Source organism: Macaca fascicularis, chromosome 2 (assembly GCF_037993035.2).
Source record: "Macaca fascicularis isolate 582-1 chromosome 2, T2T-MFA8v1.1".
Lineage (NCBI taxonomy): Eukaryota > Metazoa > Chordata > Mammalia > Primates > Cercopithecidae > Macaca > Macaca fascicularis.
The window spans coordinates 135204773-135216966 of record NC_088376.1 but is presented as its reverse complement, the minus strand read 5'-3'; the positions used below and the strand labels follow the sequence as shown (position 1 = coordinate 135216966).

The following is a 12194-nucleotide window of genomic DNA, read 5'->3' as shown; positions in this document are numbered from 1 at the left end:
AGAGGGGAGAGTCCTGTAGCCTTGGAAGGAGTGTAATTCTCCTTCTCCTTCATCTCTTTCGTCTTCCTTCAGCTCTTTCTTTTCCTTCTCCTTCTTCCTTTCCTTCTCCTTTTATTCTTCTTTCTCTTCCTCCTCACCCTCCTCCTCCCTCACTTTTTTTGTTTTTTAAAGCTATTCTAACCTCACTGGGGAAAGGAAGGGGACTGTGCTTTCTGAGGCCAAGCAAAAGGAACTGGAAGACAATCATGGGTTGTCTTAGTTATAGTTCCCTTAGATGCAGGTTCTGAGGCAATTAGTTTGTTTAGGAGGGGATTCCAGGAAACACTAATAGGAGAAATGGGGAAGCGAATCAGGGAAGGGAAGAAGTCACACTCTTCAGAGTGTGTCACAGAGCAAAGTATCACTGCAGGCAATAGGAGCTTAGTCCCACTGGGGACCTCTGACAGTCAATAGAGACCATGCCTTCTGAGATATTCCTCACAGGGGCTGGGATACTGATTCAACAACTCTGAAGAGCCATTGATTGCCTCCTGGTCTTGAAAGGTGTTAATTCCCTGGTTAATTTCAGCCTGCTGCTTGCTCTGGCAGAGTGAGCTCCAATCCTCAGAGGAAGCCCCCAGGCAAAGAGGCAAAGAGACACAGGTGCTGGCAAACAAAGCTAGGCTGACACATTATTTGATTTCATTCATAGCAAGTTCAGAGAGAAGCAAAACAGATCTATGGTGTTAGAAGTCCAGACAGCAGGTACCTTGGGAGGGGATGATTAGAGGAAGGTTTGTAAGATTATGATCTTGTCTAATTTATTGATCTGAGTTTGCACAGATGCGTTCATTTCATACAAATTCATTGACCTGTACACTTGTAATCTGTGTACTTTTCTACATATCTTTTATATTTAAATATATTTACAAAAACACTAAGTCTCATTTCTTGGAATGGGCTTTTTCTAGTAACTTAAAGTGTCTGAAAAGTTCCAGAATTGAACCAAGATGTCACCAAGGGAGACATTACCCAAAGGAAAATGGGAATTCAGCTGAGCAGAGATGAGGGCAGCAACATCCAGACATGACAAATGACCTGCCGCTCCGACAGAAACCGCTAGAATCAAACACAGAGAAAGGAAATGGATGGGAAGAAGTCAATTTTGAGATTATTTCCCAGCCCCAATAAACTGCGATTTCTTGAAAAACCAGTTGCAAATGTTTGGCAGCAGCTTTGCAAAGAAGGTCCTCTGAGAAAGGATTCCAGATGGATAGGATGTTTCCCCAATAAGTCTCTTGTCTCCAGGCTCCAGGGAGACCTGGCAGGGCCGGCGTTGCAGCCCAACACACATGAGGGACCCATTGGCTTCTTCAAACTTCCCACTAAATGTTGTGATTAACCACGCTGTGGCTCCAATTAGATCAAATAAAAGCAACATGTTAAAAGAATAGCAGCAGGAGGTAATGTGCATATCATTAAAGAACAAGTTACAAATATGAGTCCTTTGGTGAGTCTAATAGAGACATGTCGCGTGGAGCTGAGACAAACGCAGAGTCTGCTGGTTTGAGGTTGCACCCTGAGCTTGCCATGGGTTGGGAGCTGGGCAGATATTAGTAAGAACGTTATCAAGGAATAATAGCTATTTTTTAGGGCTTCCTACCTGCCAGACACTGTGTGAAGTGCTTTGCATGCAATACTAATGAAGTAAGTTGTATTTATTCCATTTTATGTTGAAGAAACAGGACCTAAGCAGATGGGAGAATTGATAAAGGTTAAACAGTTAACTAGTGGCTGGGTCTGCCTGAATCCAAAGTCCACCTGATTTTAATTTTTTATTGAAATTGAGGTATAACTTACAAATAGGAAGATATGGACATCTTAAGTGTAAGGAAGTATTGCCTATGCATACACCTGTGCAACCACCACCCAGGTCAAGCTATGGAGCATCCCTGGCATTCCAGAAGGTTCTCTTATGCCCCTTTTCCAGTCACTATCACTCCCAAAGAAAGTGCTGCTCGGAGTAGTTTTGCCTGTCCTTAAACCTCATAGGTGGTAGCCTACCCTGTGTATTGTTTTGTATCTAGCCTCTTTCACTCAACTTATTTTCGAGATTTACCCATGTGTATGGTGCTTGAATTAGTAGCTCATTCATTTTTCATTGCTGAGTAGTATTCCACTTAGAAATACACTGCACTTGATTGATTTGTTCTGCTGATAGTATTCAGGTTGTTTCCAGTTTTCAAGGCCAAGTGCTTTTAACCACACATATTTCACTGTAGATTGATGAAGGCAGCTGGGTTACCTGTTTTTGTTGTTGTTGTTGTTGTTGTTTGTTTGTTTGAGACACAGTCTCAGTCTGTCACCCAGGCTGGAGTGCGTTGGCATGATCTTGGCTCACTGCAACCTCCACCTCCTGGGTTCAAGCGATTCTCCTGCCTCAGCCTCCCGAGTAGCTGGCATTACAGGTGCATGCCACCATGCCTGGCTAATTTTTGTATTTTTATTAGAGAGAGGGTTTCACCCTGTTGGCCAGGCTGGTCTCGAACTCCTGCCTGCCTCGTCCTCCCAAAGTGCTGGAATTACAGGCGTGAGCCAGCTGGGTTACTTGTAATAGTCGGGCAGGGGAACTTACATGAAAAAAGAAGGAGGTTTCAGAGGTCACAACTATGAACAGTAAAGCTAAGAAAAAATGAAAGCTGAACGGAAACCTCTTGCTCTCAGATTTCTGCATAGCTCCCGCCCTTGTGTCTTTCAGTCCAGTCTCTGCTCGGACGTCACATTCTGCATACAATGGCACCTCCTAACAGATGAAATGATGGCATAGGCATGCAATCTGCAAAATCCATACTGTAGGATATTCTAGGGGACAAATGACCTGGCCATTTCAACAAAAACCTGCAAGAAACAAAAACAAAGAAAGGAAATGGGTAAGAACCTAAAGACTGAAAGAGATTTGTTTGAACCTGAATTTAAGTAAGGTTCATAGCATGCAAAAATATTTGCGACAATGGGGAGGTGTGAACACTGATGGGACATGATTGACTATTAAGGAGTCCTGGTTATTTTTTAAGTGTGATAATGGCATTGAGGTTATGTTTTGTAAAAGTCTCTGTCTTTTAGAATTAAAATAAAGGACACCTCTCCACCTTCACACTCCAGCTTGCTTACCTTGTGCAGGGGAGGAAAGATTTCTTTCCTCACCCATTGCTAGGTTTATGACTGAGATACCTATCATAAAAGACAGATTCACAAGAGAAAAGCATAGAAATTTATTTAATATAGTTTTATATGACATGGGAGCCTTTAGAAGTGAAAGACTACAAACAACAACAACAACGGGGAAACCTGTGTATTTTTGCGCTAAGTTTGATGAAGAGGTGGACAGTCCTGGAGAAGTGTGATTGGGCACAGGGGGTGTGATCTACTGATAATAACCTGGGGGCCTGTTTGTTCAGATTCTCCGCTGAGTCCCTGCGTCGTGGACTCTCCTTTCCTCCGCTTATGAGTTGGGCACAACCCACATGGGTAGTATTCCACTGTATTCCACATGAGGCTCTTGTGACCGACTTCAGCAGAAGGTCAGAGGATTCTATGATATTTGATGGTGTGCTTCAGGGGAGGGGGTGGGGATCAGAGAGACCTTCCCGCTTCTGTGGTTTTCTCAGATGCCAAGATGCTCTAGTTTGGGGAGCATATCCTAAATCCTATCACCTGCCTAATGTTACTTACTAGCTCTCATTTCCCTCTGACACTTGCCCTTTTTGCTTTCTTGAGTAGAAGCTTCATAAAGGCAAGACCTTCATCTTATTCACAGCAGCTGATTCTATCACCTCGTACAGCACCTGACACATAGAAGGTACTCAATAAATATTTGTTGCATGGATGCATGAAGTGTTTGAGAAAGTTCCCCTGCAAGCAAAATGTCACAGAATTGAAAAACAGAAGGAAACGATGAAGCCTGGGAACATGGTTTCTGAAATCAGGGGTTTTTTTGTTTGTTTGTTTTTTTGTTTTTTTACAGTGCAAAGAGCTGGCTGTGGAAGGCAGCTGTGTTAGAACTATTTATGAAACGCTCACTTGTGCCTGATTGGGGGGAGATAAAAATCTACCTCCCCAAAGGCCCCCCAGCTTGAGTTGTGGCTGCTGCACTACGGGCTTGTTTATGTTTAGCAGCTGGGGTCCACAGGGAGCCTGTGACAAGGGCCAGGGCTGCAGCAGTTGAAGATGTGCCTGTCATTATTTAATTAAATCATCGTGGGCATATATATCCCTTAACTTCTCGGAGCCTCAGTTTCATCTATGGTAAGGGAGGTTGATTATTCATCTGCTCACAGGGGTTCTGAGAGAAGCAAAGGACGAGCTGGTCCCAAGGAACTGCATTTGATAAGCCCCCTCCTCTCCCAACCCTACCCCTTCCCCAGGTGATTCTCAAGCTGGTGTCCCTGGGAGAAACCACACCAATGGAAGTCACTTGAAACACAGGAGAAAAGATTCTCAAGTTGTGTCTAAAAAAAAAATTGCTAACGGTCAAACTGCCTTTGAAAATTCTCTGGGAAGGGACCTCCCTGGAGAGGACAGCCGTCTCTCCACGAGGCCAACACAGACAGTGCTTCCTCCAGTGCTGGAACAGAGCACCGTGCTTTCCCTGGGCCCCAGATGAACTAGGTGATGTGAGGCTCACCCCGCTTATTGGAAGACACGCTCACTGAACGGGGCTCGGAGAAACTGGGACCCAGTGGTTGGCGCAGCCAGGTTCTGAACGCGGACCATTTGGCCCCAGAGGTAAGGACCTACAACCCTTGCGCAGTATGGGTGTCCAAGGGGACCTCCACGGACCGGCAGTGCTTGAGTTAAAGTAGCTTTAGGGCAGTCGGTCTGGACGCTGCGCACAGGCAGAAGTGAAGAGGGGAGGAGGGGAGAGGGGAGGTGTGCAGTGCAGCGGAGATAACCACAGAAACCACCGCAAAGGGAGACGTGGGCCTTCGCCCGGCTTCAGTGGTCACTGGTCCCACGGGTGGGACTAGGCAGGTGAGCTGTGATTAAAAATTGGCTCAACCACGGTCCTTGACCCAAGCCGCTCACAAATCAGAGAGGCTGGCTGCTTTGAGTTTCCTCTGTTTCTTTTCTTTTTCTTCTTGGTTATAGGCACTGCACAGTGTTGGGATAGGCTAGAAGGAGACCCCAGGACAACAAAAAGGCCGGCACGGTCCCCAGCCTGACCATCAACAGGGACCTGCCATGGGTCAGAAACGACCTGCCCACACACGTCCGCACGTCCTCCAAGGCTGGGGAGGAGGAGGCAGGATTCCTGGCTTCCCTCCAGGCTCTGCAACCACTTCCCCTCCTCCCTCTCTCCTGCTATTAAATTTAGGTCTCTTTCCGGAATGTTCTAAACCTTTTTAAAGGCAGCAACACACTGTTCCTGAGTTGGCTGTTACCTCTGAGAAACCGGGAATGAATTGCCAAGTAATTGCCGATGGCTTTGAGCCTGGACTCTGGGCTCGGGATCCTCCTAGGCCCACCCCTGGGATGAGTCATCATTCATCGGAAGGACCCCTCCCTCCTAAGACCCCTGAGCTGCTCCAGACGTGGCTGTAAAAGCTGGCCTCGGCATGGCTCCCGTCTCTCTCCATGCCTGACCGCCCTGCTCCTCACCCGGCTGTCCTCTCCCTGATGGTAGCTCATTCATTCCGCCGGTCTCTGTCACAGACCCCAACAGGCTCTGCCTGTGGCCGCTGACCCTCACTCCTGGGCAGGCTGATCCCACCCTAACGGTTTCCAACAACTGCTGGCTTTGCCCGAGGGTCCTCTCTGGCTGCCCCAGCCAGCCCAGCCCCTGGTACAAGCCAGACCAGAAGTTCCAGGGTGTTACCCCTCCAGTCCCCAGCTGCCCTCAGCCATGCCTGGTGGACACACACCCCAGCTCCTGTGCCCCTCCATGGGGATAGCTAAGGTGTGTTCCATTCCCCATACTGCGGACCCCAGTTCCCCACAGACACACCCTGTAGGGCTTTTTCTCCCTTCCTTCTCTCACTTCCCCTCTCTTACTGGGTCACCTAACCATTGCACTGACATCTGTGCCAGTGGGAACTCAACCTTGAGAACGCCTTTCAGAGGCTTAACACATATTCGTGCTGAGCCAGGTAACTAACCGCTTGGGCCTGTCTTAGGCAAAAGAGGTGTGACCGCAAACAGACAGATCTGGCCCCAGACATTGCAGAGGTCAGCCTCACAGACACAAGGACTGCTGAAGCACTACTACCAAATTTGCAATTCGCTTTTAAAATATTTGAGTTCCTACCATGGGCCAAGCAGTGTGCCAGGCTCTGGTGATATGGGGTTGAGTTAATTAGACAAGAATTTTCTTTACCGGGGTATACGTGCTGGTGGAGCTATCCAATGACTAAGAAAAAAAAAGTAAATTGTAAGTGTTATGCAGAGTGTAATGTGTTACTTTAGGTGCTCAGGGAAAGTCATGTTTAGGCTGAGCTATGAATTATACAAAGGAGCCAAATGGATACAGGTAAGACAGATGGGCCGGGCGTGGCGGCTCATGCCTGTAATCCCAGGACTTTGGGAGGCTGAGGTAGGTGAATTGCTTTAGCCCAGATGTTAGAGACTAGCCTAGACAATGTGGTGAGATACCGTCTCCTCAAAAATGTAAAAATGAGCCATGAATGATGATATGTACCTGTAGTCCCAGATACTCAGGAGGCTAAGGTGGGAGGATCATAAGCCCAGGAGGTTGAGGCTACAGTGAGCCATGATTGCGCCACTGCACTCCAGCCTGGGCGACAGAACAAGATACTGTCTTAAAAACAACAACAACGAAAAGACAGAAGACCACAGATAGAGGGAGCAAAAGCATGAAAATGGGAAGCTTTCTCAGAGTGCTATGAATGGAGCGACTTCCTGGAAGCTGGGCAGTGACTAAGGGCAGTGCCTGGTACAGAGTGTAGGCTCAACCTGGTCTTGGGATTAGGGCAGAATTCTCTGCAGAAGTAAGGAGACATAAATCTGAAGAATCAGAAGGAGTAATTGAGGATTAGGAAGAGAAAGAGACTTCCAGGCAGAGAGAACAGCATATGCAAAGGTCCTGAGGCTAGAGACTGCCCAGTACATTTTGACTGGCTAAATAGGAATTAAGGGGTAGATGGCTCAAGATGAGGCTAGAGGGGTAGTGTGATTGATAATCTTATTGTTCAGCAAATGTTCACTCTTCTCCCTGCCCATTTAGGGAACAGGATACTTCCCCTGCCCCACTGACTTGAGGCTTGTCCTTGTGACTTGCTTGAGTCAATGGAATATGAGCAACTACAACATAAGCAGAGGCTTGAAGTGTGCAATTCAGCTTGGTCTCTGGCATTCCCACTGTTCACCGTGAAAAGAGCATACCCTGGTTAGCAAGTAAAGCAGATTGAGGTCGATCCTCAGCCTGGAGCTAACTGAACTGTACAGTCAGTAGAGAGAATCAATAGTCATTTTAAGCCACCAAATGTTGAGGTGGATTGTTATGCAGCATTGTTTTGGTAATAGCTGACTAATACAAGTGGGTAGGGAACCAATCCTGCAAGGAGGCCACTAGGAAGTTATGTACGAAGCTCTTGCTACCTGCTCAGGTTGGTCAGCTGGGTTGGGAGGTTACTTCTATGCAGTTGTCCTGCAAAGATGATGTAATGCAGATGAGTGAATGATTTATGGGAAGCTGAAAAGTTGCCTTTTGGGTAAGATCAAGGAGCCAGGCTGCTGAGAACAAGCCTTCATATGACACAAATCTTAAGTTTGGCTCTCCTCATCTGTCCCAGGTGAAAGGACCGTCTGTGTGTATGATCTAGGATGTTTAGTGTGAAGTCGGGTCATGCTGTCATTTCCAAGGTGAACTCCTTGTGGGCAAAGATTTAACCATGGACAGAAGTACAGGTAAATATGCTGACAGAAATGAAGAGAAGATGAGTCAAAATGGAGGCGTACAAACTCAGGGAATAAAATGTTATACCTTTCAAAGTGACAGTGGAAGGCTGACCACCATTTCGGCTCCTCCTAAAGGGGCTGCTGTCTCTTGAAATGCAAACTCCCAGCAGTATTGGTGGTTCTGGAATGGCAGCATCTGTTCTCCAAGGGAATTACAGGACAGAGCAGGAATCTTCAGTGTGGGGAGGAGATAGGGGAAAAAGAGGTGGGGTAGCTCAGACATGATCAGATGGGTCACTGTCTGGAACAAGCCATTTACAAAGGCCACATGAACAAAGTCAACCTTGATCTGGGTTGGCAGCTGGGTGGTGGTGGGGGAAAGAGCGCTATGTACTCAAAAGCCAGGGCTCCTATGGGACATTTCAGGAAAAGTTCCAGCCTTCCCTTGTCAGCTCTTGGAGTAACTAGATTTCCTTCCTCGTCTTAGAAAAATGCTTCTAGAGTAAATTGATAGCAACTGAAACAGTAGAAGCATCCAGTTTTTGTTAAAAATCCTGCTTTCATTACAGCTGCAAGGGATGGATCTAGAACTGATTTATGGAGCTTAGGGATTCTGTGAAGTCATACTTGGCCTTCACAGCAGGAGAGAGAGAAAGACAGAGAGAGGGAGAAGCAGTCAGAGGATGTAACCTCTCTACTCGCTTGGGATGAAAAAGCTCCTTCTCTCTCCAACATACACAGGCACAGATATCCTCCCAGGGGAGGTATTGTGGCCTGACTCTCACTTTGGGAAGATTCTTCTCCTGCTGCCTTTTAGGACCACAGCATGCTTTATCTCCAAAGGCTGGGCCCCTGTTTTATGCCTCCAGGGCAATTCTCTTGGACTCACCTTGTTAACCTGAGTATCACACCATTCTCTGTCTTGATGGTAGAACTAGAGAGTCCTGAGGCACAGATGCTCAATTGCTCAGGTAAATCAAATGGTCTCACATACTCAGCTTGGCAGAGGCTCAGAGCATGAACCAATTACTCCTCCTTTTATTCATGCAACATGTATTTATCCATTATCTACTATGCGTCACTCACTGGAGCTACAGAGGTGAAGGCACAGTCTGACCAGTGAGAACAATGCTTCTCAACACTTTTGATGCCACAGCACATAGTGAAAAGGCTCATTTTATAGGACATAACTCTGAGATACATGGTAGAATTTCAGAGTTTCTGTCTCTTTTCTCTACTTTACCTTCTTCTATTACCCTTGGTTTGTATGGACCACATCCCCAAAGGAGGGGGTGGGGGCTATTAATATGCTAAAATCCATACGGGTGGTGAACATGTTAATATTGAAAAATTCAAAATAATTGGAATGGCCTTCTTAACAGAAGCAGATCCTGAGACAAAGATTCAAGTGCAGTTGTTATTGTGTTGGGGGGTGTAGACAGCCCCAGGAGGGAAAGGAAAAGTGATATGGAGAAGCACAGTCAATCAAGGCAGGTTATTAAGCCAAGTACTGCTGTGGGCAACTGGAGCTTGCAGCTATGGAGAAAGCTCTGGGATACTGTGTACAGCACACACCTGAGTTGTCCCACCCGATGGGCAAGGGAGCTGGGGTATTTACACACCAATTCCCTCTTAATCATTGATCAAGAGCTATTCCTGGCAGGTGTTAATTCTATGGCAGTTTTCCCTGCTGAAGTGATAGGCAGCATGGCATTCTGCAGATCTGAAATGCAGAACTGGCAGTGGAGTTTGGCTGGAACACACGGAAATGTTAGAGATATGGGCAGGGCATGGACAGATCCTGCTAGATGCATCAATGGGGGGGTTAGTAAAATATTTGATAACACATCCTTCAAGCCCAGGACAATGTGGAACTATATTCATTGACATAGAAGTGCTCAACTACACATTATTGAGTGCATGAAAGCAGCATAGAGAATATCCAGTAGAGTTAGACCATTGGATTGCTTATTTTTCTCTGTATGTAAATGTGTCCCACACACTGGAAGGCAAGGCCAGGACCAGGGTGAACCAAGCAAGGCTCTTGCTCTGGGGTAAAGTCTAAGGAAATGTCAAAAAGCTCAGTAATCAAGATAAATATTTCAATGCAACATTTAAAAAATATCAACATTAATACAAAAATTCCATGATGAACAAGGTCAGGAGCTGACCTCGTATTTGCACAACTCAGCCTCATTCACTTCATCCTAATCCCAGCCCTGTTGTATTCTGTCTCCCTAAAATTTTGACCATTTGAGGCAGAGGAGAGAGAGGAGTTGGAGAGAAAGTCTGATTTCTTTCCTCTTCCGGCCCACCAACCTCTTGCTTGTGCCTCCCTTGGTCAATTCCAACCACAGCTAACATTAGAGCCTCAAAATATCCACCTCCGAAGGACGGCCTCTCCTCTCCTCCTTATCCCCATTCTGTCTCCTCTTTTAGCCTCTACCCCCGGCACAGAGCAGAGCAGCTAAAGGGCAAGGACTGGCATGGTTCCCTCAGGAACCTGTAATAATTTGCAGGCAAAAAGAATCGGTTCCCGAACAGGCCAACAAAAGCCCTAACAACTGAGACGTTGTCTTCCAGGTGCAGGTCAGCAGTGGCCAGTTAACTGCACATGTTAGTTCACAGTCCTCTGGGGTGACAACCTTGGGTCAGGCTGACCCGGCCAGAGAACACAGAGCCAAACGCCAAGTAATCAAAGCCAGTTTGTTGAAACCAAGCCATCTTGACTCCTGTCTCCCAGACAATCGGGCCACAGCCAAGAGTTTCCTACCCCTGCCTCCTCTGGGAGTCTGCGTTCTGTGGGCTTGTGCAGCCGTCCCCTTCCCAAGTTGGCTGATTCTCAATTAATCAGGGATCAGGACCCGGTTTATGCTTCCTGCCTCTAGTAGCTTCCACTTTCCTCCCTCTGGTACTCTTACACCTGTGGAAAGATGGAGAAAAGTGAGTTCTGTCTGGTTTTTGCAGGGCAGCAATCAGAGAGACCAAAGTAGCTTGGTTAGGAGCAGCAGAAACTGAAAGGCCTGGCCTCCGAAGATTCCATTGACTCTAAGCAGCATTTTTTTTTTTTTGAGATGTTGGCTCACATCAGTGCGAACAAAATCATGTTTCTGTCTCAACTGAGTCATTTGGCTAAAGCATTAATTTCACAGCCAGCATTCACACTGACACACACGACCTTTCGTTTTCTTCCATGAAGAATTAACACACAATGACTTGTTTTCAGGTCCCAGGCCACTGGCAACGGTGGCCTTTGTCTTGTTTGTCACAGTGGCTTTCATTCCCATCCACCTGATGTGCCTGTGATGAACACATGAGGCTGCTGCAGAGGCAGAAAGGTCGAGAAAGGAGGGGGAATTTTGCAGTATTCCACAATGAGCATCAGCACCTTGTTAAAAACAGAACCAATCAGAGAAATGCATCATTCCCTGGATCTGGTAGTCCAGTGGGGTAGAGGAAGAGGGAGGCTTTGATCTATACATCTTCATCACACTTTGGGCCTGGCACACCGGTGACCATGGGATTCCTGGCTACACCACCTACCGGTCTGGACATCTTTGGACAAATGACTTAATCTCTCTGAGACTCAGTTTCTTCAACCACAAAATGAAACATAGTAGGACCCGCCACATAGCATTGTTGTGGCGACTGAATAAGATCATGCCCTTGGTCACAGTATCTGACAAAAAGTAAGAGCCTCATAAATGCTGTCTTTTGTTATTATTCATGGAAAAGTCCAGTCCAGAAACTTCGTTTTAAATGTCTGCTCCATTTTTTCCAGGGCTTCCTCAGCAAACCCATAATTCTGGGTCTTGGTAAAACACTTGCAGTAAATGTTTACAAGGTTGACATAAGCATTGCATGTCAAAACCCAAGAAGGATGAAAGGCCAGCTGAAGAAGAACAATCCTTCATCTGAAATCCCAGCCCACACCTGTAATCCCAGCACTTTGAGAGGCCGAGGCAGGCAGATCACTTGAGGTCAGGAGTTTGAGACCAGCCTAGCCAACATGGTGAAAACCTGTCTCTACTAAAAATACAAAAATTAGCTGGGCATGGTGATGCACGCCTGTAGTCCCAGCTACTCAGGATGCTGAGGCATGAGAATCACTTGAACCCAGGAGGTGGAGGTTGCAGTGAGCCAAAAGATCATGCCACTGCACTCCAGCCTGGGCAACAGAGTAAGACTCTGTCTCAAAAAGAAAAAAAAATAAGAAAGAAATCCCAGCCCACTTTGTCATTCTTAGCTTGGCTCATTATTCTTTCTCTGCACTGACCCTGACCCACCCCTTTTATGACCTT

General features: G+C 46.6%; 2 long non-coding RNA genes across 2 annotated transcripts in view; one reads left to right on the top strand and one right to left on the bottom strand.

Annotated features, from left to right (window-relative positions):
* The window catches only part of LOC107128960 (uncharacterized), a 136971-nt gene extending 130564 nt beyond the window's left edge, over positions 1–6407 (top strand). Inside the window, exons 2-5 of the long non-coding RNA XR_006696045.3 lie at positions 2738–2909; positions 3438–3560; positions 3760–4284; positions 4404–6407. This is a non-coding gene — a long non-coding RNA (uncharacterized lncRNA). The remainder of the gene's footprint in view (positions 1–2737; positions 2910–3437; positions 3561–3759; positions 4285–4403) is intronic.
* LOC135969363 (uncharacterized) overlaps positions 775–12194 on the bottom strand; it is a 29158-nt gene continuing 17738 nt past the window's right edge. Inside the window, exon 3 of the long non-coding RNA XR_010584558.1 lies at positions 775–2877. This is a non-coding gene — a long non-coding RNA (uncharacterized lncRNA). The remainder of the gene's footprint in view (positions 2878–12194) is intronic.